Genomic DNA, 22,746 nt, shown 5'->3' with positions numbered 1-22,746 from the left:
TTCGTGACTTGGAGAACTAGTTCTCCTCCTCACTGAGCCACGGTCGTCTGTGTATTCCACGAACCGTCTGCAGAGTTTACAGCCACACTGCGGGGATCTGCTGCGCTCTCTCTCCTGAAGCAATCTTTGCTCCCAGGCAGCCTGGGATGCGGGAACCGGCTTGGAGCTGGAGTTGGAGGTCCACAGAGGCGAGTCATCCCTGGGGACTTGTTTGTGACTCGGAGGACTAGTTCTCCTCCTCCTCGCTGAGCCACGGTCATCCGTGTACTCCGCGAACCATCTGCAGAGTTTACAGCCACACCGCAGGGATTGGCTCCGCTCTCTCTCCCGCAGCAATCTTTGCTCCCAAGCAGCCCGGGATGTGGGAGCCCACCGGGAGCTGGAGGTCCACGGAGGTGAGTCATCCCTGGGGGTTTGCTCGTGACTCGGAGGACTAGTTCTCCTCCTCCTCGCTGAGCCACGATCATCCGTGTACTCCGCGAACCATCTCCAGAGTTTACAGCCACACCGCAGGGATTGGCTCTGCTCTCTCTCCCGCAGCAATCTTTGCTCCCAAGCAGCCCGGGATGCGGGAGCCCACCGGGAGCTGGAGGTCCACGGAGGTGAATCATCCCTGGGGGTTTGTTCGTGACTCGGAGAACTAGTTCTCCTCCTCCTCGCTGAGCCACGGTTGTCTGTGTACTCCGTGAACCGTCTGCAGAGTTTACAGCCACACTGCGGGGATCGGTTCCGCTCTCTCTCCTGAAGCAATCTTTGCTCTCAGGCAGCCTGGGATGCGGGAACCGGCTTGGAGCTGGAGTTGGAGGTCCACAGAGGCGAGTCATCCCTGGGGGCTTGTTCGTGACTCGGAGAACTAGTTCTCCTCCTCCTCGCTGAGCCACGGTCATCCGTGTACTCCGCGAACCATCTGCAGAGTTTACAGCCACACCGCAGGGATTGGCTCCGCTCTCTCTCCCGCAGCAATCTTTGCTCCCAAGCAGCCCGGGATGCGGGAGCCCACCGGGAGCTGGAGTTGGAGGTCCACGGAGCTGAGTCAGTCCTGGGGGCTTGTTCGTGACTCGGAGGACTAGTTCTCCTCCTCCTCGCTGAGCCACGGTCGTCCGTGTTCTCCACGAACCGGCTGCAGACATTATAACCCCGCAGCGGGGATCGGCTCCGCTCTCTCTCCCGCAGCAATCTTTGCTCCCAAGCAGCCCGGGATGCGGGAGCCCACCGGGAGCTGGAGTTGGAGGTCCACGGAGCTGAGTCAGTCCTGGGGGCTTGTTCGTGACTCGGACTAGTCCTCCTCCTTGCTGAGTAGTTGTAGTCCTTGGTGGCCATGAGGCAGCTGCAGAAATCCTTGTCCCGTTGTGGCAAGTTGCTCCAGGCCCTCTCCCTGGCCCCATTCCTCTGGCAGCAGGAACAGGAGGTGAATCCGTCCTCCTCCTCGTCGTCCCGTTGTGCAGTGTGCGGCCCACGGTCAAACAGTTGACAGCGGAACGGGAAGCCGGGTTGGGTTCTGGACGCGCACGAGGCCGTGCTGCGCCTGCCTGCCCAGGCTGCAGATGCCTCCCGCGCATCTGCCTGGTTTAACTGGCTGGTCCTGGTTCTTGTAGAGGAGCTGCAGTCCTCTGGAGCATCCTCCATGCCCACCGCCACGTCCTGCACAGAGAGCTGTGAAAAGGCCCGGACCTTTCCCCATGAAAGGACCAGAACAGTGGGGAACCCCCAGAAACTGTGGGACGGGACAGCTAAGGGTGTCCCAGAGCTTCTCCTGGAGGGCTGCAAAGGCAGATGACCCAAAGGTGGACAAATGGGGTGGATTGAGGTGGGATGCTTTGAGAGGGAGAAGCGTTGTAGCTTTGAAGAAAGCTGCAGCGTGGGAGGGAAAAGAGAACGATGCCAAGATCCCGGAAAGAAATCCACTGATCCATCTCCCCAGAGTTACCTTAGTCCTAGGAAGAAGACCCGGTGGTCCCACAGGATCTACCTTCTTGCTGCCGGCCGCCCACTGACTCGGGAAGGCATGGGCATGTGATGGTATCTGTGGGGAAGAAGGCCTTCCTCCCCTTAAATCAGAGCTCCTGGAGAAAAAAAAAAAGAGTGATTTCTGTTTAGGGCTGTTCTTGCAGCTTTCCCTGGGGTCCAGCCATTTTCTTGGAGCGGTTTCTATGACAGAGAGAAGACGTATCCAAACCTACAAATTTGAAATTTGGTTGGGGTCTTGCTTCCCCTGTTGGAGCAAGACCTCATCTTTATCCTCCCTACGGCCTCCATTTCATAGAATCCCAAAATGGTTGGGGTCGGCAGGGACCTTAAGGATCATCTTGTTCCATCTCCCCTGCCATGGGGTGAGGTTGTTCAAAGCCCCATCCAACCTGGCCTTGGACACTTTCAGGGAAGGGGCATCCACAACTGCTCTGGGCAACCTCTTCCAGTGTCTCACCACCCTCACCGTAAAGAATTTCTTCCTAACAGCTGACCTAAACCTGCCCTCTTTCAGTTTAAAACCGTTCCCCCTAGTCCTACCACTACAATCCCTCATAAAAAGTCCCTTCCCATCTTTCCCTTTAAGTACTCTTCTGTTATTACCTGACATAGAACAGCAAATAGGCTTGCTGCTGGAGAACCGTGTTGCTGTCACAAAGATCCACAGATGAATCGTCCATCTCGTACCACAGCCCGTTGCTGGCCTGTAAAAAAAAAGGCAATGATATTTGGAGATGAACCGCACGGTTTCTCCACAAAAATGCAGGCAGAAAACTACAGAACCAAGAGCACGCCAAAACAAACCCAACCCAGCCTCTAAGGAGACCTTCTCCCCCAAATCCTTGGCTGCCGGTATCACTGCCGTGAAAGTCTGTCTTCCTCAGCACGCCTTTTTCTCGTGCGTGGAAGGAAGTTGCTCTTTACCTTTGTGTAGCAGAAATAGTGCCCTGAATGACACCTGTTACCGCTATGCACCAGGACAGCGTATAAAGAGTAGAAGAGCGGTTCTCCGTCTGTCTGAGACATGTACGGGCGAAGATCCAAGCAGTTGGAGTACTTCACAACCTACGGAGAGACCGAGAGTGCTCGGAAATGATCCTGAAATACTACACGAAATAGCCCTCCAAGACCAGAGGTGTATAAATACATCTTTGGGGCTCATGAACACTTGGTTTTTCCCCAAAGCAGCAGGTAATGGTTTGGGTGGCAGGACACTGTTCTCGGCCAAAGCAGCTCTCCCGGAGCAGCGTACGTGCTTGTCTTCCCGCGACAACTCTCCTCTCCCCGGAAGGGAACGCGAAAAACTCAACGTGAACGGCTTGTGAAAGAGCGTACTGCTTTGGGAAATATCCCGCTCCAGGAAGGGAACGTTGCGCTCCAGTTGCATACGCACCTTGTTGATCTTCCCGCCGCTGAAATCTTCAAACCGTTTCAGACACACGGTGAGAACCTTGGGTGCGCGATGGATTGTAAACCTCTTGGAGGCGGCAACCGTCTTGTTACACCTTGAAACCAAGCACAGAGCCAAGTGCTGAAATGCAACCTTCGTATACGCCCTATCTTGCCCCAAGAAGGCCAGACATCCTTTCATGTCTCACACCCCCCTACGCTGTTTTAAGGCTGTTCAGATGCACAGAGCCATATTAAAATATCGGTGCCTCATTATCGTGCATCTAACCTATGTGAATTATTATGTTAATATATTATGTTATGTGAAAAGATGGCTTATGCTAGAGTATGTGCAGCACCTTCACGCAGGATGTAGTATTGATATGGTGTTAATAATCATCTTACTGGCTGCATTTAAAGCAGTTTTCACCATCTAGCTGCTCGGGTTTCACGAAGTCCGTCAGCGCTGCGGTGACAGTTGAGGCTGCCTGGAGGAGTGAGAAAGGAGAGAACTGATCTCCGGGAAACGCCCTCGCCCAAACACTTATCAGGAGTTGACAAGAAGACCCAGGTGAACCCTCAAGCAGCGCCCACAAGGAGGCAGAAAGAGGGTACGATGCCGAACATTTCCCTCAATTCCCTCAATTCCCGGGGCTATCAAGAGCTACGTCTCTGTGCCACTGCTCAGTTCAGCTACCGAAGGTGCGCAGGGTCATCAATAATGAAAATAATACCACCCGTCAGACGGGTGTTGAGGGAGGGCAAAAAGAAGAAGGACGCAGAGGGATCCTTCCACTCCACTTGCCACCCACCACCAGGCTCTCTTGTGTTCACGGTATGCGTTTTTAAAGCAACTGTGTTGATTCTGGAAAGCTACAGGGGCCTTGCGACATCTTGAAGCACAATTACAAACTCTCTTACTTTGATATCCAAAGGAATATCCAGAAAGGCCTCGTAGGAATCAGAAACCACTTTGCAGCTCGAGCACGTGACTGGAAGGAAATTCAAAATGCTCAGCGATGGGGAAGTCGACTGACTGTGCCACTTTACGTCCTTCATACCTACTACGCCAGTCACACCATCGGCTGTTCATCACAGGCCGACAGAAGGACACAGACAATTCCAAGGAGAGCAATGGTTGTGGAAAAGTACCTCTGGATCTCAGAAAGCCCCCAAATATTTGGTGGACGATGGTAGTCGATTCGGAAGGGATGTCCAAGCTGGAAATAAATGGTAAGGCAGAGAGTTATCTCCTCCCGGAGTTTTGCTTTGTGTGAAAGCCCTGGGCGTAGTTTTTCCTTGATGGCACTGCACCAAGGAGTCCAAAGGGCTCGGGAACATTGCAAAGGGAATTTGCTTGTGCTTACTTGCTGATTCCACCCAGACAAGCTCTCTGCATGGCACCAATAGCATAACGTAAGAACTCATGGGCATCTTCCTGCCTGCCAAGCTGGAAATGTTTTCCTATTGCTAAAAAAGAAGAAGTTAGTAGCTTTCTCCTACAAGAACAGAAGAAAACTTGTCAAAGCACCCGAAATGACTCACGTGTGAGAATGCTGACGACAGCCGAAGGATAGATGGCACCACCTGAGAAGCGCAGGACGCTGTTAACGTGCTTTTCCATTCTGCACATCATGCAGAAGCCTGGCTGGCGGCCTGAAGAGGAAGGGAGGGAAGCAAGAGCCTTAGGTGAGCAAAACATCCACAGCAATGGGAAACCCAGTGGGGATTTTGAAGTTCAAAGAACGGTCTCCGCTCCTCCCAAGGCGACAGCATCCCAACGAGCCCAGGACATTTTAGCGCAGAGAAAACTTTCTTCAGAGGGATGTTAAACTGACAGAATATTTCTGTGCAATAAGCAAAGAGGGTTTAACCTGCAGGAATAGGGACCGAGACCTGGGGCTAGAAAGGGGTGCCCTTGTGAAGACGGCCACAGCTAGATACGACAAGTGCCTTCTAGGCTTGAGTGTTCAAAGACGACCAACTCGGGGAATTGGCAAAGAAGGGCTGCTTTTCTCTTAAATTCCAGATTCTTGGAATCCTTGGGAAGTGCCCGACAGATTTACAAGGAGCTGTTCCTAAAAGTACTCCCACGACTGGCTGTGCTCACGAGAGAGCAGGTAGTTGGCCAGAGGTGGGGTGTATGTCAGGCACTGCAGGACGGAGTTGAGGAAACACATGTTGCCCGAGTTGTGGAGTCCCGCTCCAGCTCTACATCGTTGCTGCCAGTCCATGTAAATCTTCTCCGGGGGAAAGAGGATCCTTTGTGGCGGAGCCATTCCCTCAGCAACGACTGCAGGGCGACGACATTTGAAAAGAGATGAGACAATATTGTTGCACGGAAGCACATGTAAAAAAGTTGAGTTCTCTACGGGAGGACCCAGTACAACCAGCTGTGTCGTGCTTTGTCTACACGCTTTTTGAACACCTCCAGGGATGGTGACTCCACCACTTCCCTGGGCAGCCTGGTCCAATGCCTGACAACCCTTTCAGTAAAGAAATTTTTTCTAATATCCAAACTAAACCTCCCCTGCCGCAACTTGAGGCCGTTTCCTCTCCTCCTATCCCTAGTTACTTGAGAGTAGAGACCAGCACCCACCTCGCTACACCCTCCTTTCAGGTCATTGTAGAGAGCGATGAGGTCTCCCCTCAGCCTCCTCTTCTCCAGACTAAACCACCCCGGTTCCCTCAGCCGCTCCTCGGAAGTTCTCTAGACCCTTCTCCTTGTTCTCCAGACCCCTCACCACCTCGGTTGCCCTTCTCTGGACACGCTCCAGCACCTCAACGTCTTTCCCGTAGTGAGGGGCCCAAAACTGAAGCCAGGACTCGAGGTGTCACCTCAGCAGTGCCCAGTACAGGGGGACAACCACCTCCCCGCTCCTGCTGGCCACACTATTTCTGAGACAGGCCAGGATGCCGTTGGCCTTCTTGGCCACCTGGGCACACTGCTGGCTCATATTCAGCCGGCTGTCAACCAGCACCCCCAGGTCTTCTTCTGCCGGGCAGCTTTCCGGCCACTCTTCCCCAAAGCTGTAGCATTCCAAGGGGTTGCCGTGACCAAAGTGCAGGACCGGGCACTTGGCCTTGTAGAACTTCATACGATTGGCCTCAGCCCATCGATCCAGCCTGTCCAGATCCCTCTGTAGAGCCTTCCCACCCTCCAGCAGATCAACCCATCCTCCCAACTTGGTGTCATCCACAAACTTGCTGAGGGAGCACTCGATCCCCTCGTCCAAATCATCGATAAAGCTATTGGAACCGGCCCCAATCCTGAGCCCTGGGGAACACCGCTTGCGACCCGCCTTTTCTCCTGCCTCCAGGGTTTGTCAGCTTTCCATCAGCCACAGCTTTGCCAGATTCCCGCTCGAGGTGGCTGGCGGCAGTTTTGTTCCTGCCCCGCTTGGCTTACGTAGTTTTGGGCTGTCCCCACTCGGGACATCTGGTATAACCCCTTGTTCCCGCTTGAAACATTGCCCCATGCCAGCTACCGTGAAGAAAATTAACTCTATCCCAGCCCAAACCAGCACACCTCCCCTGTAAACGAGAGGGTTTAGATGCCAGGACAAATGACAATTTGCCAGCTCGGCAGAGCACGGGTGCCCTGAGATGTCTCAGGAGAGGCAGGCTGGGCTAAAGCTTCTCTCCTCCTCCTCCTCTCCGGGTTCTGTGGTCCAGCGGAGCAGCTGGGACTTTTCCACAAGGACACCCTGGGTCCCGCTGTGCTGTCCTGCAGGCAGCAGCACAAGCCAGGCATGACGCTGTCTGCTCAGCACGCTCTGGGTGTTCTCCATGGGAAGGACAGCATGGGACTGGGCTTGTTGTTCCAGCTTTATTAAAAAACCCTAAATTTATTAAAATACAGCTGTTTTCCAGAGGAGGATTTCACTTCTTCAGGGCTTACCAGGGGCCAGCAGCACAGCGACTGCAGGCTCCATCCCGACGTTGGCATCTCTCTTATCGGGACGAAGATCTCCTCCGCTGCCGGAGTCCTGACGGAGAGTTCAGGGTCTTTCGCCAAGGGCGGGAGGGCCACAAGAGAAGGCAGCGGAGCAGCCGTGACCCCCCCACTGCCTGCAGAGACCCCCAGGAGTCCCCTGCAGACCACGGCACCCTGCCCAGTCCCCGTCCCCTGCCCCACCAGCCCCTCCTCGCCGTCGCAGATATCCCGCAGCTCCAGTTCCTCGGGTGCCGTGCGGCAAGACCTTGCGGCCAAGGACTGTGGCCCACCGATGAACCTGATGGCCACCGCTGGCAAGGTGGCTCGAGTGTCCCGCAGGTACGGCAGGCTCTGCCGGAGGTCGTCTTCCACCCTCTTCTTGTTGGGCGCTAACTAGAAAGAGCACAAGGAACTGGTACGGACCCTCCCAAGTCGGCCGGACCAGTACCTCCTCCCAGTAACCCCTTCCCGCGGCGATCTCCGTCTCCCAAAAAGAGCTGGGAGAGGTTCAGACAGCCGCAGGCAGCGGGGGCCCGGGGATGCTGAGACCCCTCTTTCATATTGCCAGGGCCCATATGAGTCACCATTTCCAAAGGGCCGTTTTTAAAGCCTAAAAACAAGGATTTTGGCCCTAAAACGGGGCTTTGGACCCTACAAATGGGTCTTTGGATGCTCATTATATGCCTCGGGCATTAAGGAAATGAGGCTTTGAGCCCTAAGTGAGGGGTTTGTACCTTAAAAAGAGGGTTGGGAGCCTACAACTGAAGTCCTTCAACCCTAGAATCAAAGCTTTGGACCCTAAAAATGAGGCTTTGGGACCTAAGCATGAGGCTTTGAGCCCTAGAAGTGGGCTTTGGACCCTCCAAATGAGGGTTTGGACACTCCAGATGCAGCTTGGACCCTAAAAATGCCTGTCTGGATCCTAAAAAAGAGGCTTTGGACCCTGAAAATGAGACTATGCAAACTAACACTGAGCCTCTGCACCCTAAAAATGAAGGTTTTGGAAACTAAAATGAGGCTTTGGAAGGCAAAGCTAAGAGTTTGGAAAGTAAAAATGAGGCTTTGGACTGTATAAATTCGGATTTAGACTCTACAAATGAGGCTTTGGTCCTTCCAGATCAGACTTTGGGGCTTAAAAATGATGCTCTGGGCCCTTAAAATGAGTCTCTGAACCTTAAAAACGGACCTTGGAGCTAATAAATTAGTTTTTGTACTCCATATATGTGGGTCTGGACCTTAAAAATGACTGTTTGCACCCCCCAAAGTAGGCTTTGGTCTTTTAAATTGATGCTTTTTGCCCTAACATTGAGGCTCGCATTATAAAAATAAGGGTCTACACTTGCGAAACTCAGGGTTGAATTTTAAAAATGATGCTTTGTAAAGCACAAAATCGGACTTGCTCACCGTAGCTATCTCCATGGCAGGTTAAATTTCTCGCCGTCTATTGTGTTTTAGTTCCCTTCTCACGCAAACCGTGGTGACAAACAGTACCCAAAAGGCTCTGGTGCTCCCAAACGGCGGCTTGATGGTCTGCGTAACCCACCTCTAGCCGCATCTCAAGGAGCGTAGGAACGGCGTTACAAGTAAATAAGGCAGCGTCCTGCTTTAGGAAGAAAGCGTGTTGGATTTGAAACCCTCGGGTAGGACAGGAGGAGCATGTCTTCTTGGGTCAGCGATGAGCGTCGGCACGTATTATCTGATCCAGAGCCGATGTCTGTCGCCGCTTTAGCTCTGGAATTACTCTGAGACCCAGGAGGCTCCATTTTCCTTAGGCTGTCACCTAAGGGAGTCGAGATAAAGACAGTTTAACAAGCGCAGGGAATAAGAAAGGAAACCAACGGACGTGACAGCAACCACCGACCACCTCTCACCAGCAGGCAGACACCCAGCCATCTCGGTGCGACGGCTGCCTTGGGAAGACTCCCCCAGTCCCGAATTTCTTGCTGAGCGTGACACTACGTGGAACGGACCGTGGTACCTCGTCGGTCAGCTCGGGGCAGCGGTCTCTGCTGTGTCCCCTCCCAGCCAGCTCACTGGGGCAGCAGAGCGAGAAACGGAGAAGCCCTTGGTTCTGCATAAGCACCGCTCAGCAGTAGGTAAACATTGGTGCGCTGTCAACGCTCAAAACGGCACCGTGCAAGCTGCGATGACAAAACAATGACCTGTATCCCAGCACAGAAACCCTTCTGTGCCCGCTCACGATTCCTATTCCTATGAGAAACCCATGAAAAATAGGGCATTTGACTTATCGGGGAGAAATGCAAACACGCTCCCGGTCTCTGGCTGGCATCTGGCTTTACTTGCATGACCTAGAAAGTACGCACAAGTCTACGCGGTTTCTTCTGCACCTTGGGAAAGGCGTCTCTTGCCTCGATTTCCAAGGAGAAACTCCCAAAAGCGGCACCACAGAGGTATTCCTAAACCTCGCTAACTGAGAGCAGGGTAGGGTGGCTCTGGGGGGGGGGGGGGGGGCTGTGCGGCTGGCTATGGGGCAGGCGGTGGGCTTTGGGGTGGGGGGGGGCTGCGGGGGGGTTACTGATGCTGTCCCGTAGCGAATTACGGTGGTCGTGGGGCGACCGTTCAGCGTCCGGCCCCTCCTGGAGCGACTCCGGGCGGAGGCTACGTCAACGGTGAGCGCTGGGGGAGCTGCCCCACGGCGGGGGGGGGGACACACACAAAACAACCCCGTTCTGCCCCACGGCTCTGTGGGGTCTCTTCTTCCCGGCCCCACGGCTTGACGGGGCCCGGCTCGTTCCCCCCCCCCTCCCCCCCAGGTGGAAATGCGGAAAGCTTTGACGGATTTTGTGCAGAGGGAATTCGAAGCGCTGCGGGGCCAGGCCCGGGCCCTGCACGCCGCCTTGTAGCGCGTGGGGTGCCCCGCTCGTGGAGGAACCCGCCCCACGGTGAGACGGCCGGCCCCACGGCGAGACGGCCAGCCCCACGGTGAGACGGCCCCCACGGCCGTCCCTGCAGCCTTACGGGACCCACGGATGGGACGGACTAACCCCACGCTGCGATGGCCGTGGGGCCTGGACGGACGGACAAACGAGCTGCACCCCTCCCCCCCCCAGCTCCCCGTTCCTGTGCATGGTGCCAATAAAAATGGCTGAGCCTCGGGGATCTCCGTACCTGGGTGACAACGGGGGGGTAAAAAGGGACCTGGGGGGGGGAAATTGGGGTGCTGGGGGGGGGTCCCCGAGAGGGTGGGAGGTGGAGACGAGCGTGGCCTGATCCCACATGTTTATTGAAGCAGAAGCTGGTGTGTTTTTGGGGGAGGAGGGTAGTTCCCCCACTGTGCACACCTGGGGAAACCCCCCCTGGAAGGGGCAAAAGGGGGGGCTCGGACCCCCTGAAATGGGGTTCAGAGCCCCCCCGCGCCCCACACCCCCCAGAGTGCTGCCACAGAGCAGTAGGTCCCCAAACACAGGGTAAGGGGCGGGGGACTGGAAACACCTTGTCCAAGTTTTGCCCCCACTCCCTGAACTGGGATGGGGGGGGGGGAAGGCGTGGCCCGGTGGGTGTGGCCGGGCGTGGCCGACTCATCACTCCTCCTTCTTGTCCCAGGGGCCATCATGGGCTGCCGGGGGGGGGGGGGGCAGTCAGAGGGGGTGTTACGGGGTCCGAAAGGGTGTTGGGGGGGGGTCGTAGGGGGTTTGGGGTGCCCCCCCCCCTCCCTACCTGCAGGAGCGCGTGCTGGTCCAGAAGCCGGTCGTACTCCCGCGTCAGCCCCTCGGCCTGGCGCCGCATGGCCTGCACCTTGTTCTCCGCCTTCTCCAGAGCTGTTGGGGGGGGGTTGTCTGTGTCAGGGTCACCCCCAAAAAAACCCAGCAGCGCCCCACACACACACCATAACACCCCCCCACACCATAACGCCCCCCTGCAGCCCTGCCCGTACTGCGTTTGCTGGCTGCCAGCTCCTCCTTCAGCTTCTCCACCTTGGCCTTGAGGGTCTCGTTCTTGTCGTGGGAGGGGGACGACGGGCCGCCCCCGTCACCCCCTGCCTCCTGCAGCTGCTGGCGGGGGGGGGGGGCACGTCAGGGCCCGAGGCGCCTGGATGCCTCCTTCGACCCCCCCCCCCCCACCTCCCGCCATACCTTCCACAAGGCGTCGTTATCCTCCGTGTAACGGCGGGCGGCTTGGCTGGCGCCTTCCGCCTGTTTCCAGAACGTTTCGCTGGAAGCGCCCAGCACGGCCTGCTGCGAGATGAGGGTGACCAGGCGGCGCAGGAGGCTGCGGGAGGCAGGGTAAGCCAGGCTCCGCGGAACCCCCAGACCCCCCCCCCAGATTTGGCCCCCCCCCCCAACTCACAAGGAGAGCAGGAGGGCGAAACCGGCCAGGTAGAGGTTGCGCTGGGCTCGGAAAAGCTTCATGTGGAAATGCTCGAGGGCGCCGGGGCTGCTCTGCAGGGCCACCCGCTCCGTCACGTTGTATGAGGAGATTGAAGTAGACGGACGCCTGTAATCTTGAGAGCAGACAGCAGACGACCCTTTATTGCTAAAACACACACATACTTATAGTCACATATTCTGCAAAGTCACTGTACACGCGCACAAACATAAAATATGATTGGTTATATCAACGCTGTACACGCGCATAAACATAAGATATAATTGGTTATACTAACACTGTACACGCGCATAAACTTAGGACACAATTGGTTATATTAACTAAAACACGCGAAACTTGTCTCAGTCTAATTGGTCAAGATAAACTGCCGAATTGCGGTTCTTTGTGCCAAGTTCCCTTTATCTTGGAATGTGCACCTGTGTTCTTCTAATTGGCATCTTTCTTTTTTTGTCTTCTTGTTTATTCTGTTCAAGGTCTTCTAAAGGCATCTGGAATGCTCTTGCGACCGTTAGCTAAATATGTGTCCACAAGTCCCCCTTTTTTGTTTTTTGACAAGTAACAACATGCTGTATTGCCCTTTGCAAAAACCTATGAACACAGCTAATTAAACACGGCAAAAGCAACATTATACCTAATAAAATACATAAGAATAAAAGACTGTTCAGTTAATGCCAATGACACACAAAAAGAGGTTTGATTAATAGCTTTTGTCAGTGTCACCCAAACATTCTTACTGTCCCACGGTGTTAAATGATGTGGATCAATCACTGGTGCCACTGTCATTCTGCTTGCTACAGTCAGCGTGTTCCATATCAATCTCAGCATAAGGTTTCGTCCATTTAGTTGGAATCCACTTCAGCCCATTTTCTGTAATGACACAAGCATAACCTCGGCCCCACGTTATTACTTTAAAAGGTCCCTCCCATTGCTGACGCTCAATATTTTTAACCCAGACTTTCCACCCATTATCAATATTTTGAATCCCACTATTCATTGTTTGAAAATGCCGAACTACAGGGGGGACAACTGACTCTCCACGCAGGGTCAAAAAATTCATCACATATATTGCTTTCATGAGTCTATTTGAAGGAGGTTCCCCTAATTCCCCCTTTTTTTGTTTTTCCAAAAAGTCTTTTAATACTTTATGAGTACGTTTGATTATAGCTTGACCTGTGGGAGAATGAGGAATGCCAGTAATATGAGTAAATCCCCATTGCTGAAAAAATTCCTGAGTCCGTTGTGCTATAAAACATGGTCCATTATCTGTTTTTACCTGGGCCGGGACACCCATTACTGCAAATGCTTGTCGTAAGTGTGTTTGTAGATGTCGGCTTGTTTCGCCCGCAAGTGCTGTGGCCCATATCATCAAGGAATATGTATCAACAGAAACATGAACATAACACAATTTTCCAAAAGCTGGTACATGAGTCACATCAGTCTGCCACAATTGCAAGGACTGCAGACCCCTAGGATTTACATCTCCGTGCCCAGATAATTTCTGGCACTCAGCACAGGATTGAATGATGGCTTTGGCATCTGCTATAGAAATCTGAAACTGTTTGGCTAATACTTTCACTGGTTGGTGGAAAAAACTATGAGCTCCACGTGCCTGTAGAAGTTTATTGGGGGGTGGCCCGGTCCATACAGGATTAGCTAGCAAATCAGCTCGTTTATTCCCTTCTGTGATCCATCCAGGCAAACTGGTGTGACTTCACACACGCATTATATAATAACACTTTGTCCGTTGGTTTAACAGAAATAGCAACATCTTAAATTTTTCAAACAATGTGATGTTATCAATTTCTTTCAAATAAGCCCATCTCAAGCGTTTTACTACACCTACCACATCTAAAGAATCAGCAATAATATTGACCTCAACATCCTGCCACTTTTTAAATACTTCTGTTACAGCTTGAAGTTCCACCACTTGGGGGGAGCCTTCACATGTGACAATGTGATTTTTCCATACCTGACCTTCTTTCCAAACTACTACTGCCTTTCTTGTTTTTCCACTGCCATCCGTATATACTGTAGGACCATCAGTAGGTAACTGTGCACACAATTCTTTTTCTTCTAGTTGTATATTTTGTAGCAAGGTAAACATTTTGTGTGCAGGAAGATGAATATCTATCTTTCCTTCGAAATCTGCAAAAGCAATTTGTAAAGTTAGACTATTCTGTAGACACCATTGTAAATATCCTTGAGTCAAAGGAACGACAATCGTGTGTGGTTCTTGTCCACAAATCTCAATAATCCGACGTCTCCCCTTTATAATTAATTCTGAAATCATTTCAGTTCGAGAAAATATGGTTTTTTGGGCCTGGTGAGCTAAAAAGATCCATTCTATTATTAACAAGTCTTTGTGACTTCCCTCCCATTGATATATGATCCCGAGGGGTTGTTTTTCTCGGTTTAAAATGCTAAGATTAATGTCAAGATTTTCTTTAATTCTAAAAGCCTGACTCTGGGATATTAGATCTGCTATCTTTTGTAATGCTTGTTTACCTTGAGGAGTCAATTGTCGAGGTGCCGTTAAGGTAGTGTCACCTCGTAACATTTCAAATAAAGGGGTCAGAAGCTCATTATCTATTCCCAACAGTGTTCGAACCCAATTGATTGTCCCCAGTAATTTTTGCACATCATTCAATGTTTCAATCTTGTCTGTAATTTCCAGTTTTTGTGGAACGATAGTTTTTTCTAAAATCTTCCAGCCTAAATATTTCCATGGTTGCATTTTTTGTACCTTTTCTGGTGCTATTTTTAAACCAAAATCAGACAATTGTGTAGTCAATTCTTTGAGCTTTTCGGATAACTCTCTTCTCCCTGCTATCAAGATATCATCCATATAGTGATAAATAATCAAGTCTGGATTTTGTTCTCTAAACCCTTTTAGAGCTTGGGATACATAGGATTGGCATATGGCTGGAGAATTTTTCATTCCTTGTGGCAGAACTACCCAATGATAACGTTCCATGGGTTCCTGTTTGTTTATGGTGGGGATAGAAAAGGCAAATTTTTCCGCATCTTTTGGGTCTAAATATATTGTAAAGAAACAATCCTTTAAATCAATAATCCAAATGGTCCATCCTTGTGGAATCAGAGTAGGCATGGGTAACCCTAACTGAAGGGCTCCCATATTTTCCATTACTTCATTTATCTTTCTTAAATCATGCAATAGTCTCCATTTCCCAGATTCTTTTGGAATGACAAAAACTGGTGTATTCCAAGGGCTCGTGGTATTCACCAAGTGCCCTTGTTCCAATTGCTCCTGTACTAACTGTTTCAAGATGGCGACCTTAGATTCAGTCAGCGGCCATTGATCTACCCAAATTGGTTCCTCTGTTTTCCATTTCAGTTTTAGGCATGGTCGCCCATCAATGGCCACGCCACAAAATTGTCTCCTGTACTAAGCACACATCCCATTTGACTTAATGCATCCCTGCCTATCAGGTTCATAGGGATATTGGTTACATAAGGTTTGATATAAGAAACTGAATTCTGACAAATCAATTGAATCATATATTTGCTTTGTCGAGTTTTTGATAATCCGCCCACACCGAACAGTTTCGAATCCATCTCAGAAAGCTCCCAAGTAACAGGCCAGTCCTCCCACGACAGAACTGTTACATCTGCTCCAGTGTCCACTAAAGCTTGTCATTTTATTTTTTCTGGCCTGTTCTTTGCATTTTGTAACTCTGCTGATATACTAGGTTTTGTTTTATTGACCTCCCTTGACCACATAATTTGAGCTTCTAATCCCGTAGATCCAAACCCTGCATTGCCATGCTGTTGATTAACCTTACATGGTACATTTGCTTTAAAAGGGACTAGCTGTGCAATTCTGCTTCCTTCCTGTATCGATACTGGTGGAGACGGCATCCAAATCATAGCATAAATGCGACCTGTGTAGTCCCCATCAATCACCCTGGGAAGCACAAAAATTCCTTGTAATGTTATACAAGACCATCCCAACAACAGGGCACTAAGCCCATTACCTGATGGTCCTTGTGCGTTTACTGGCACACGGTGTACCTGAGAGTTCCATAGTAGAATGGTTTCTATTGTTGAGACATCCACTCTGGCACTTCCAGCTGTTCGGGCTGGCAGTTCTGCCAGACATCCTTCTTGGCGCCGTTCTGGGATCCTTTCGGAGCTGTTGGGGTCATCGCACCGCTCCCTGCACTCTTCTTGTAGTTTCCCGGCGATGGGGTACCTCGAGGTGGCAGAGCTACACCTTCATTTGTGAAACGAGATCTACATTGGTTAGCATAATGTCTCCCTTTATGACAACGAGGGCATATATTAGGCCCAGCTTCCACTTTGTTTCGCCCTTCTTTACGCTGAAATTGCAAATGTCCCGGTTGTCCACATTTATAGCATTTCTTAACATTTTTTGTATCCATTCGCATGGCTACAGCAAAAGCATTGGCCATTAATGTAGTTTTATGCTCCAAAGACCCAACTTTGTTACAGGCCTCTATCATATCTACGAGCATCACTCTTCCTGGCATCGATTGTAGTATTTTTTTACAGTCTGCATTTGCATTTTCCACAGCCAATTTTATTATCAATGCTTCTTTGGCATCAGCATTATCTATTTGCTTTTCAATAGCATCTCGCAGATGATAAATAAAGGACAGATAAGGTTCCGTATTACCCTGCCTTACACTGGTAAATGATTGTTCTGACTTTCCAGCTTCAGGCAAGGTTACCATTGCCTTCAGAGCTAAGGAAGCTGATTCTTGTAATACTTCCACCGGTAGCCTCGCTTGCCTATTAACATCTGCAAAGTCACCAGTCCCCATCATTTGAGCAGAAGTGATCATATACCTCGGATCTCCTTCTGGGCGGTCCAAATTTCTTAGTGCCGCTAAATCACATAATTCTGCCCATTTCACCTTCCATAATAGACGCCGAGTCGAGGTTAAAATCATTGTAGCCAATTGTGTACAGTCAAAGCCCGTTAAAATTTGACCAGAAAATATATTCTCCAATAACGCCTGACTAAATGGAGCAGACAGTCCATTAGCCATTACTGTTTTCCGTACTTCTTTTATTAAATCCCAATTGAAAGGTTGCCACACGTTTGGGGCATTCTGCCTGACTGTAACTGGAAAAGCCACAGGATTTAGACCTTCGGTTAACATTTTAGCATTTATGTCCTTCCATCGCTTTTTTATAGCTTCTCCTGGGGATGTATCTGTCTCATAGGGAGGTGCAGAGGGGATAGGTCTCTGCTCGAGAGGCAGGTTACTTAAAGGTTGATCGTTGCCTCCATTAGTGACATCTCCCTCGGTGTTTAATTCCTCATCACTGTCCGAATTATTTACCACCTCACCACACACACTTCTCTTTTTTTCCAGGGTATCTTCAATTGAAATTTTTACAGCAGCAGCCATCTCCTTTTCTGCCTTAAGGGCTTTCAACGTTTCCAGCACCAATCTCCACATAGCAGAGATTTTCTGAGCCTTCACGTCCCCACGCGATACAAAGTCCCAAATTACTTTTCCCATTTTTTCCCAATTTTTAACTTCAAAGACTTCTGCATTCGAAGTGGGGGCACCATGGTCCTTAAGCCACTTCAGCATCATACGTAAAGTATTTGAATCATACTTAATCCCTCTCAAGGAGAGGATATGCGAAAGCATTCGTACAATTGCCCCTTCTTCCACAGACATCTGGGCACCCATTTTAATCCTCTTAGCCGCTCACCTTACTTCCAAACGAGCAGGGTGATTGATCTCCCGGGAAAAGGTTGTCCGCTCAGTCCAGCTGGCTAGACGATCGTTCGGCTAGAGTCTCCTCCGGACACACTTCCCGCAATTCCAGCGTTTTCTCGGCCCGCAATCACGTCGGGGTCACCATTTGAGGAGATTGAAGTAGACGGACGCCTGTAATCTTGAGAGCAGACAGCAGACGACGCTTTATTGCTAAAACACACACATACTTATAGTCACATATTCTGCAAAGTCACTGTACACGCGCACAAGCATGAAATATGATTGGTTATATCAACACTGTACACGCGCATAAACATAAGATATAATTGGTTATACTAACACTGTACACACGCATAAACTTAGGACACAATTGGTTATATTAACTAAAACACGCAAAACTTGTCTCAGTCTAATTGGTCAAGATAAACTGCCGAATTGCGGTTCTTTGTGCCAAGTTCCTTTTATCTTAGAATGTGCACCTGTGTTCTTCTAATTGGCATCTTTCTTTTTTTGTCTTCTTGTTTATTCTGTTCAAGGTCTTCTAAAGGCATCTGGAATGCTCTTGCGACCGTTAGCTAAATATGTGTCCACAGTGGGGGCGGGCGATCGCCACTCGGGGACTAGCTGGGTGTCGGTCGGCGGGTGGTGAGCAATTGCACTGCGCATCATTTGTACATTCCAATCCTTTCATTATTACTGTTGTCATTTTATTAGTGTTATCATTATCATTATTAGCTTCTTCTTTTCTGTTCTATTAAACCGTTCTTATCTCAACCCACGAGTTTTACTTCTTTTCCCGATTTTCTCCCCCATCCCACTGGGTGCAGGTTGGGGGGGAGTGAGTGAGCGGCTGCGTGGTGCTTAGTTGCTGGCTGGGGTTAAACCACGACATCCATAAAAGAAAAAAAACCAACAAACCAACCATGTTACTGGAAAACACCCTTCCACTTACGGGTTTCCAAATCAGCTTCTGCTCTTTTGCCCAGCATTAACATAAATCAGGGAAAAAAGATCCTGCTTCTGGTTTTTAGATAACTTGACCTAACTTAGAAGTCACAACTACTTTTTTTAAAAAAACATTTGTGGATATAAGAAAAGATCCAAGTTGCTAACCTCTTAAGACAGCTTATTTGCATTGTGCTAGACAGTTAGAACTGATGGCCAGGAAATGAGAAAAAGTTTGAAATCCACAAAGGGTGACACTACATACAGCACAAGTTTTGGACACATGAAATGTGTTTCATATCAGTTTTGATTTAAGGATATTCCCATCAGCTTCCTGCTAACATTAAACAAGACAATTTAACACTGGCTTCTTTTAGTTCAATGTCTTTGCTGTGCTTCTACTGATTCTGGAAGGACATTATAGTTGATTGTAGAGGAAGGACATATAACAAAGTGGTCTGTTAAACAGAGCTGTTGCAGCAAATTCAGCATTACCTTGGTTTTGTTTATGGAAGAGGATGAATGAAAACATCAACCAATCTGCAGCTAATGTTGCTAGCAGAGCCTTGTGCTCTTAAACACAGTGGTCGATTTTTATAGTTCAGAGGCTTAGCTGTACATACATCTGTTTTAATCTAAATCCAAGAGCTGTATGTCAGCATGCAGAGCAGCACAAGTCAGGCTGCGTTTGTAGAAGGTGCTCAAACCTGCTTTAGCTAGCTCACTGCCCAGTTAGGCTGAGCAGGACACCAGGCACCTGGGTTTGGAGGCCCACAAGGTTACTGTCCCTGGAACTCCAAGCACAACAAGGCATCATTTTCACCTCCAACCCTCTCTGCTTGCCCTGTCTGCTTAGACTTCTTTGCAGTCAGAAGCAGCACAGGACTGACATGGCAGGCCAATATTAAATTAAAAGCAGCATGAGCTTTTTTTTTTTTACACTACAGAACCCTTGCTTTGGAAAGTGAAAAATGGAGAAAGAAACCCCTACTTTGCATTACTAGATGAAACCAGGGGAGAGAAAGGAGTGGGACAGGAGGTGAGGACTGTACTTAATGGATCAAGGGTCTCTACAGAAACACTAGTAGCAAAAGGGGGAGACACATTAAAAAGGTCTCTACAACTCATCATGCTTGTCAAAGAGTTGCAAGAGGCTGTGTTGGCTGCAAATGTTTGTCTCAACATTGCTGCTGCAAAGAGCCTCGACATCCTGTTGCTGTGGGGGAGTACGCGCAAAATGTCCCTGAAGAAACCACCATATCCGCCTGAAGCTAGCAGTGCCTACCAAGCTGTGCTTGCCCACGAGCAAGGTGAAGAAACCACCGTGAACACCTGGGCATGTGCCCATGGAGGAACACGGGGCGGCACGTATGGTAATGAGCTCCGTGGAAATGGGTGGACTTTTCGGAGAAATCGTGGGGACCGGGACAATAAAAGAACTGCGTACTCCTCTCTCAGAAAACTGAAAAGCACCTGAAAAGCAACTGCCACTGAAAAGCAACTGCCACTGAAAAGCAACTGAAGAGAACCTGCAGCGCTTGGAACTGGGACTTTGGCTGGAACCCGGAACCTGGACCCTCCATCACCTGCATCGAGACCGAGTCAACGGGACGTTGCTGGCTTCATGGTGGTGGTAACTAGTCTTGCTATATCTCTTCTGTTTTCTTGCTTAGGTCTGCCTCTTTTTCCTTTCTTCTTCCCTCCGTCCTATCGCTATTACCAGTTGTTACAGGAAATAAAACTTGTAAGGTTGTACGGCATCTGACCTCGTTTGTGTCTTAATCTCGCTCTTGGGATCGTTTAAGAACCCTCCCCGATATTGGATTGGGACTTTTTTTAAATTGGCGTCACGGACAGGATGCCCAGAGATGAGAGTGCTGCACTACTTTGTTGTGGAACCTTTGTGTTAATGTGCAGTCTGGCTCCTGAGAGCGAATAGGGGGAATTTGGATACTCATGTGTGGCCCTCTCAGGACGTAATCCTCCTCTGAGTTAGTGTGTAACTTTGAAGTGTGTCCTCTTGAGAGTGAAAAGGGGGAATTCGGTAGTACTGTGGGACCCTCTCAAGACGTAACCCCCTTTGATTTGTGTTGGTCTGTAACTGTAAAGTGTGCCCTCCTGAGAGAGAATAGGGGGAATTTGTTGTTAAGTTGTGACCCTCTCAGAACGCAGGCCCCCTGATTTGTGTTAGAGAAAATGGATGCTCAGGAAACTGTTGATGTTTGTGATTTTTGTGCCCTCACGGGTTGAAGGAATAGAGAAACTATATGATGTTTTAGAGGCGCACCGATCTTGCCCCTCACTCCAGGGACAAGATTGGGCGAAAAACCACTGGTTTCAACCACAGACTGTGGTGGATAGGATAAGAATCTTGCAGAAGGAAGCTAAGGTTAAGAAGGGGAAAGGAAAAGCTATAATTTGTGTGGTCCTGGGAGCGAGTCTGGCAGCTGCGATGGAAGAGAGGAAGCAGAAGTCTGGTCAAAGTGATATGATCAAAGGTCTGCAGGAGCAATTGAAAGAAAGTAAACAGTTGTTGGAGGAGGAAAGGAACCTTACTAGGATTTTAAAGAAGGAATTGAGAGAGGTGGATACACAGGCAGAGGTAGAAGTGACGCCTGCGGAGAAAGGGATACAGAAAATCTACCCCCAGGGGGATTTGCAGAGGGCAAAGGAAACCTCCCACATATGTATCCATTGATTAAAACAGAGTATGTGTATGAGGACAATAGCGATGACCGTCCTCAGGTTATCACCAAAGAAGTCCCATTTAAGGCAACTGAATTAGCAAAGCCGAAAAAAGATTTTGCAAGGACAGCAAAGGAATCAGAGACAGAGTATGTGTGGAGAGTGTCTTTGTCAGGAGGGGATGGAATTTTGTTGTCAGAGGAAGAAGCAGAAGGATATTGGGGTCCAGGTGTGTTTCTAACTACTGGCGATCACCGAGCCCCGTGGTCATTGACTCAGAGAGCTGAGTATTGGGCCGGAGGGCTGAACCCCTTGGAGAGGGGAGATCCCCTTGCCATAACCGGTACGGTGGATCAGCTAGTGGAAAGTGTGCAAAAGGCGGCATGTCTCCAGATGATGTATGATCGGGAGCTCAAGCCCCACCAGGGCTCCCTGATGATGATGCCTGTGGACCTGGAGAGGATGACTCCTCTGATATGGGGACTTCCCGACTCTCTGAAACCCATTGGGATCCAATTGCAAGGGAGAATTCAAAACACCCCCGATGGAGAAAGGACTATGTCCACTCTGGAGGGGAAAATGTCCCCTGATCATCGGCAGTCAGGGAGGAAAGTGTGGACATGGGGAGAGATAGCTCAGGAATTGATTAATTTTGGGAGAAAATATGGCCCTGTTGGGGGATTGTCTCAAAGAACTGAAAACAAGATCGTACGGCGACTTAGTGGGCAGCAATTACCCCCTGGAAGAGAGAGACCCCTAAGTCAACAGGGACTGTGGCAGCTAGGGCTTCAGAAAGGCATTCCCCGGGACTTGATGGATGGGCTCCCGACCCAAAGATTGGAGCAACTTGTGCAGAAATGGTCAGGGCAAAGGGCTGTTTCCAAACCAATTCCTAGTGCCCCACCCTCGATAGACCTTGAGGACGAGCCGACTAGGGAGAAGAAGGTGGCGGGAAACTAGACCCTCCGCCCCCCGAAGGTGAGGGGGGAGGCGGAGGATGGATGTTTGTTAGACAACTCACCTGCAATACCAAAGGGGATTTACTGATTACTGTTGCTGTAGGACCAAAGAAAAGACCGGTGACCTTCTTAATTGATACTGGGGCACAAATTACCGCGCTAAGGTGGACTGAAGCAGAACAATGTGGAATTTCGATTCCATCTAGAAATCTGATTGTCTTAAATGCCTTGGGAAAAACACAGTCAGTGCCTATGACTCCGGTGACACTATGGTTGCCAGGGGAGGAAAACCCTGTCAATACCATGGTGGCCGTAGGATCTTTCCAGATGAATCTCCTAGGTATAGATGTTTTGAAGGGTAGACAGTGGCGTGACACCCAGGGAAACTCATGGTCTTTTGGTGTCCCTCAGATTAGGCAGTTAGCCAAAACATCCAGCATGGAGGTGCATCTATTGCAAACAGCACCTACCCTCCCCCCTTCCAAATTGACAAATGTTAAACCCTACCCAGTGCCTCTAGGAGCAAGAGAAGGAATTACGCCAGTTCTGGAGGATTTAAAGAAACAAGGGGTTGTAGTTCCCACTCACTCCTCCTTCAACTCTCCAGCATGGTCAGTCCGAAAACCAAACGGCAAATGGAGATTGACAATAGATTACAGGAGGCTCAATGCCAACACAGGTCCACTAACAGCTGCTGTACCAAACATTGCTGAATTGATAGCTGCCATTCAGGAACAATCCCACCCTGTCATGGCAACGATCGATGTTAAGGATATGATGTTTTTTATGGTCCCTT

At 49.9% G+C, this 22,746-nt stretch overlaps 1 non-coding gene across 1 annotated transcript; it reads left to right on the top strand.

The window, feature by feature from the left end:
- Positions 1-8,961: 8,961 nt before the first annotated feature.
- LOC128138458 (small nucleolar RNA SNORD45) lies at positions 8,962-9,046 on the top strand. The gene has a single exon (XR_008234023.1). It is a non-coding gene; the product is annotated as a small nucleolar RNA SNORD45 (small nucleolar RNA).
- Positions 9,047-22,746: the final 13,700 nt, after the last annotated feature.

Source organism: Harpia harpyja, unplaced genomic scaffold, assembly GCF_026419915.1.
Source record: "Harpia harpyja isolate bHarHar1 unplaced genomic scaffold, bHarHar1 primary haplotype scaffold_46, whole genome shotgun sequence".
Lineage (NCBI taxonomy): Eukaryota > Metazoa > Chordata > Aves > Accipitriformes > Accipitridae > Harpia > Harpia harpyja.
The sequence above is the reverse complement of the archived record's forward strand: the minus strand, read 5'-3'. Positions and strand labels throughout refer to the sequence as shown.